The sequence below is a fragment of the Ursus arctos genome, unplaced genomic scaffold (assembly GCF_023065955.2).
Source record: "Ursus arctos isolate Adak ecotype North America unplaced genomic scaffold, UrsArc2.0 scaffold_32, whole genome shotgun sequence".
In the NCBI taxonomy this organism is placed as follows: Eukaryota; Metazoa; Chordata; class Mammalia; order Carnivora; family Ursidae; genus Ursus; species Ursus arctos.
Window position 1 is genome coordinate 8284447 of NW_026623008.1, and position 6979 is coordinate 8291425.

The 6979-nt window shown below is 47.5% G+C and overlaps 1 pseudogene; it reads right to left on the bottom strand.

Annotated features, from left to right (window-relative positions):
• Positions 1 to 483: 483 nt before the first annotated feature.
• LOC123002167 (selenoprotein W-like) lies at positions 484 to 6597 on the bottom strand (annotated as a pseudogene).
• Positions 6598 to 6979: the final 382 nt, after the last annotated feature.

Genomic DNA, 6979 nt, shown 5'->3' on the forward strand with positions numbered 1-6979 from the left:
CACTGCACAGCCCACCCAGAGCTGGTTTGCTTTTTTTTTTTTTTTAACACATCCAATGTTTATTCAAAACAGTGAGCCATTGCCAATACTGAGGAAATCTGCAACTCACTCACTCAGATCCTTCTCTTGGCTACCCCCTGAAAAGGAAGCCAGGAGCAGGACCACCCCCAATTACCAGAGAGTAGCCAATAGGGAGTACGGGGAGATGAGGAAAAAGCAGGGAGAGGAAGGAGCAAGACAGGGTGTGGAGCTACACTCACAGGGACGTACACACACACACACAGACACACACACAGACACACACAGACACACACAGACACACACACACACACACAAGGACCAGGGGTGTCAGTCTCTGCCCCCACCAGGTGGCCACAGGGACATCGAAGAAAGACCAGGCATGCACAAGACATTTCAATCCTTCCTGTCTTGAAGAGTCTGCCATGAGGGGCTGGGCCAAGGTCCCTGGACTCTCAGGGCACATTAGCCCTGAGCCAAGGCGGCTTTGATGGTGGCCAACAGCTTCAGAAACTTGCTCTCTGTGTCCATGTAGCCATCACCTCTCTTCTTGGAGTGAACCAACTTCCCTGCTACCATCACTTCAAAGAAGCCAATGGCCTACGGAGTCCTCTCACCATAGATGTCCAGGCATCTGAGGAACTCATCTTCTAACTTCCTCTTGAGCTGAAGATGCTTGGACTTGTAGCCTCAAGCACCACAATAAACGATTTGGGGTGAGGGCCATGGCTGGGGACCACAGCATGGGCAGTGGTGCAGACGGGCCACCCACCTGCAGTGTGGACAGGTGAGCTCTCCATCCTGAGCTTTCTTACCTTCCTTAGCCCTTGGCGTGCATATCTGAGCTTCATGGATGCCGGGTTTGGACCTGAGGGAAGATCAGAATGCTGTATCTCTCTCCATTACCCATCAGAAAGGTGGAGAGTATCCAGGCTGGCCAACCTAGGAGAGAAGATGCAGGGCGGGGGTGGCTTTCAGGGAAGGGACCGCTGGGAGGGGGTCCTGAAGGTACTGTGTTCAATACAGCATCATTTTCAACTTGTCAGAACCTGCCAAATGAATTACAAAATAAAGCCCCAAATGACAGAATAATGAGCAATTCATTTGAAATGTAAAATAAATAGGTAAACCTCTGGTGAGAAGGCAGGATAAATGGCATTCGGATGACATTTGGTGATTAAATTAAACAGTAATGAACTTGTGAATGATGTGCCTAGAGATGGCTGGGGAGGGCGATTTTTTTTTCTGAAGCTCCAGGACTTAAAGCTCCAGCTGTTCTCAGCTCTCATGGCTGGGAGCTGGGGGTCACCGGCTCTGGGAGTCAGAAGGGGGACAACTGGCCCACCTACCCCACCGGAGACCCAGCCTGGAGGGCAGAGCTGGCCTTGAGCTCCCAGACACCCAAGCCCAGGTCTGTCAGTACTAGGAGAACCTTCCAAATCATCTAGTCCATTTCTGTCATGATATATACCTTGAAAGCTGAGACCCAGAAAAATCAAGAGACTTGTCCAAGGGTGACCAGTAGAGCCAAGATCAAGGTCTTCTGACCTGCTTACTTCACCACATCTCCTCTTCCCCCTGTAGTAGTTGGTCCCCAGAGATGACCCCCCAGTAACCACACCTCTTGACATTCACATCCTTATGTGGTACCTCCCCTTAAATCTGAACTGGTTTGTGATTTGCTATTAACTACAAGAATGTGATGGAAGTAATGCTGTGTGACTTTCCAGGCTGGGTCACAAGAAACCTTGTAACTTCTACCTAAGACTCTTGGAATACTCCAGGGAAAGCCAGCTACCATGTTAGAACTCCAACTATCCTCAATGCTGTAAGGAAGCCCAAGCTAGCCACATGGAGAGGCCGCATAAAGGGGGAGAGATTGGGGCTCCTGGGTGGCTCAGTTGGTTAAGCATCCAACTCCTGGTTTCGGTTCGGGTCAGGATCTCACGGGTCATGAGATCAAGCCCCTGTCAGCCTCTGCACTCAGTGGGGAGTCTGCTTGAAGATTCTTTCTCTCTGCCACTTCCCCCATTTGCTAGCTGCTCTCTCTCAAATAAATAAATCTTAAAAAAAAAGAAAGAAAGAAAAAAAAAAAAGGAGAGATTGCTGAACAGCCTCTGGGTATTCTGGGGCACCTCAAATGAGGCACCAGACATGTGCATGAAGAAGCCATCTTGGAATCCAGCCCTGCCAAGCATTTGGACAACTCCAACACCAGCCACCCTCTGGCTGTAATCACATGAGAGATCCCAAGTGAGCTGAGTCTAGTCAATCCACAGAAATATGAGAGTTAATAATAAATTGTTGTTTTCAGTTAGTGTGATGATTAGTTTTATGTGTCAACTTGACTGGGCTAAGGGATGCCCAGATAGCTGGTAAAACATTATTTCTGGGTGTCATGTGACCCACCACTGGGTGTGCACACAATACTCCCTCATCAAATGGAAGTGGTATATATGAGATCAGAGCCAAGCAGGCCCTGAAGGCACAAGTAAGTTACATGAAGAAATGGCCCAAATGCCCATGGTCCCCATTCTTGCTACACTGCTTTCTCTCCCAGCCTGTACCTATGGCCTCATGGGGAATTCCCTATGATCAGCTGACAGAGGAAGAGAAGAACTCAGACCTGGTTTGCAAATGGCTCTGCACAGTGTACAGGTTACCACCCAGAGTGGACAGCCGCAGCACGCAGCCCTTCCCTGGGACATCGCTAAAGACACGGTGAAGCAAAAGCTCCCAAAGGAGGCAGACGACGTGGGCAAAACTTTGGGCTGTACACCTCGTTGTCCACTTTTCTTGGAAGGAAAAATGTCCAGATGAGTAGCTATATACTGATTCATGAGCTGTGGCCGATAGTTTAGCTGGATGGTTGGAAGGAACGTGACTTAAAAATTGGTGACAACAAAATTTGAGGAAGAGGTATGCAGATAGTCCTCTCTGAATGGGCAAAAAAATGTGAAGATATTTGTGTTCCACATGCATTCTCACCAAAAGGCAATCTCAGCAGAGATAACCCACTAGATAACCTAACCTAGTGGGTAGGATGGCCCCTTCCATAATACCAGTCAGCCTCTCTCAGCCACCCCTGTCGTTGCCCAATGGGCTCATGAACAAAATGGTCATGGTGGCAGGAATGGAAGCTGTTATGGGCTCAGCAACTTGACTTCCACTTATCAAGGCCAACTTGGCTATGGCCACTGCTGTGTGCCCAATTTACCAGCAGCAGAGACCAACACAGAGCCGTCAGTATGGCACCATTCCCCCAGGGGATCAGCCAGCCACTGGTAGCAGGTTGATTACACTGGATCACTTCCATCATGGAAAGGGCAGATTTTTATCTTTACTGGAATAGACACTTATTCTGGATACAGACTTATCTCCCCTGCATGTAATACTTCTACTAAAACCATCATCCATGGATTTAGAGAATGCCTCACTCACTGTCATGGTATTACATGCAACATTGCTTCTGACCAAGGAACTAACTTACAGCAAAAGAAGTATGGCGATGAACCCACGATCATGGGATTCACTGGTCTTATCATGTTCCCCACCATCCTAAAGAGGCTGGTTTGATAGAACAGTGGAATGACCCTTTGAAGACTCACTACAGTGTCAGCTAGGTGGCAATACTTTGTAGGGCTGGGGCAAGGTTTTCCAGAAGGTTGTGTATGCTCTGAATCGGCGTCCAATATATGGTGCTCTTTCTCCAGTAGGCAGGATTCACGGTGCAAAAATGGAGGGATGGAAATGGGAGTGGCACCACTCACTATTAACTCCAGTGACTCACTAGCAAACTTTTTGCTTTCTGTTCCAGAGACTTTATGCTCAATTAGCCTAGAGGTCTTAGTTCCAGAGGGACAAAGGTAGGAGACACAACAATGATCCCGTTGAACTAGAAGCTAAGATTGCCCCTCAGGGACTTTGGGATCTTCAAGCCTCTGAGTCAATGGGCAAAAAAGGGAATCACAGCGCTGGCTGGGGTGATTGATCCTAACTTCCAAGGGGAAACTGAACTATTAGTCCACAATGGAGTGTGGAAGAATATGCCTGGAATCCAGGAGATCCCTTAGAGAATCTTTTAGTGTTGCCCTGTGATTAAAGTCAATGGAAAACTCTAACAACCTAATTCAGGCAGGACTATGAATGGCCCAGACCCTTCAGGAATGAAGGTTTGGGTCATCCCACCAAGTAAAAGACCGTGACTAGCTGAGATGCTTGCTAAAGGCAGAGGGAATACAGAATGTGCAGAAGAAGGTAGTTATAAATACCAGCTATGATCATGAGACCAGTGACAGAAATGAGGACTGCAATTATCGTCAGCATTTCTTCTTTATTTGTTGTGAATATTTGTGTGTCTGTGTACATATATTAAGCAAATATCTTTGTTTTCTTTCCTCTCTTATTCCCTTATCAAGTAACCTAAGATGTTCTGACTTAATGTCAGTATTCACGAATTGTTGATTTTACATCCCAGTGTTTAAGTTATGGGACATTGAGGAGAAGAGTAAACAGCACTCAAGGACTTTGCCTTCTCTTCTGGGGAAGGAGTTAGTGTGTTTTTGCTCATATGAAGCATAGCTGTATCACATTCGGTGGAATTATGACCTTGTGAAAGGCTTTATTTGGAGATTAAGTATGGCTTATGGAGATTGGTGTGGGTGTCAAGTTGACAAGGAGTGCACTTGTGATGGTCAATCTTGTGTGGCAACTTGACTGGGCTAAGGAATGACTGGATAGTCAGTGAAACGTTAATCCTGAGGGGTGTTTCCAGAAGAGATTAGCATTTGAATTGATAGACTGAGTAAAAAGATCGCCTCGCAGACATGAGTGGGCACCATCCAATCTATCTAGGGCAGGAATAGAACAGAAAAGCAGAGGGAGGGCCAATCTCCTCTCTTTGCTTGACCTAGGACATCCATTGTCTCCTGCCTCAGACATTGGTGCTCCTGGTTCTTGGGCTTTCAGGCTCAGACTGGGACTTACACCATCAGCCCCCCAATTCTTTGGCCTTTGGACTCAGACTTATACCATCGGCTCTCCTGGTTCTCAGGCCTTTGGACTTGACGGAACACCACCACCAGCTTTCCTGTTTCTCCAGCTTGCAGACACCAGATGGTGGGACTTCTCAGTCTCCATAATCACATGAGCCAAGTCCTACAAAAAAATCATATATATATATGTGTGTGTGTGTGTGATATATATATATATATATATATATATATATATATATATATATATATATATATATATATCCTATTGGTTCTATTTTCCTGGAGAACACAGACTAAAACAGCTACTAAGTTTGGGGGCAGTTTGTTACACAGCAGTTTATAATCCGCATATAACTGACTTTCAAAAGAAGAAGAAGAAGACGTTTTCAGACAGTTGTAGCAGTAGTAGACCAGGGTCCTCGGGCCCCTCCCTCTGTGTCTAACGTGGGTCAAACATGAACTTAGATGTCCCATGAGAACCACCACTCCCTGGCCTGGAAGGAGCCTGTCAGAGGTCCTAGAGAAACTGACCCTTTGATTTCTTTACTCATTTATTCAGCAAATATGAATAAAGTTCTACCATGTGAGCAGTAAAGACATGACTGGGAGTAAAGCAGGTTTTGTCCAGGGCTCACAGCTCATCAGGAAAAACAGACACCGACCGAGTAACCCTGAGGGTTGAGTTACAGAGACAAGTGCTATGACAGGAAGAAGGAGTGGCATCTCACGACCCTGAGATCAGGACCTGAGCCCAAATCAAGAGTCAGCTACCTTAACCGCCCAAGCCACCCAGGTGCCCCGTTTTTCATTATTACCACTATCACTAAGAAAAGTGGAGATGCTTTACAAAGTTCTTCCATCTTTTTCCCCAAATTAATGGAGAATCTATTGAGCATCTTCTCAATGTCTACCTTGTAACCTGTCTACAACTGGACACTTTCCAAGCCTCAGATCCAAACCCCATGTCCCCAGATCTTCCTTCTCTCAGGTTTCCCCCCAACACTGTTCGACCTGGCTACCTTGCTCTTTCAGTGAGCCCAGCATCCATGGCCTGGGGACACTAACAGCTGGCAGAAGGGGCAGGGTGGGCAGAGCTCTGGGAGAGTGGGGAGAGTAGGCTTCAACCCTCGGACTGGGAGACACAGATCTACAGCCCGGCAGGGTCGCTGGCAGCACCCACATCTCCCAGACCATAGGATCAGCTTCCTGACCCAGGAAACCAATCTCTCGCTCGGAAACCAAGGAAAGCCTCACTTCCCATTTTGCCCGAAGTGGCAGCCAGACGGATGTGCTAAACCTTGGTCTCTCTGTGCTGTAGGAGTTGGGGACAGGGACTGATGGGTATTCATACTCAGTTTCAACTGTGATCCTTCCCATTTGGAGGATGACTCTGACCTTTCTGAAGCTTTTGCACCCCAGAAACCCTCTTGATTCTCCCCCTACTCTTTGTGGCTGCTCCCCCATGATGGATGCTGTGGCACCCATCCATGCCCCTTGGCACGCCCCTCCGCACACAGAAGCCACTTACCACAAACACCTGCAGCTCATTCCTCAAGTCCCTGGAAGCACAGGTGTCCTCTGACATGGCAGCCACTCCAGCTGCACCCTGGGGTGTTTGGTGAGTCAATGAAGGTGGGGTTAAACTTGAGCTCTAGAGCAAACCATAAGAACTACCACTCCCCAAACCTTATCAATAGTAAGATTTATTGGGCTTCATGCACCTGACGCTGAAGCTCAGAAGCCAGGGCCAAAATGGAAGCCGTCTCCTTGTTCATTGATTCATTTAACACAATTTACTGAGCACCTACTGTGTGCCAGGCAATGTGATAGCTACTGGGAATACAGCAGTGAACAACACAACCTCAACCTCAGTGCTCTGTAGGTGACGTCTTCGAAGGCAGGGTGGCTGAAACCAGCTAGGGGCTTACCAATCCCCTTTCCCTTTCCTTGGCATACAGGAAAACTAC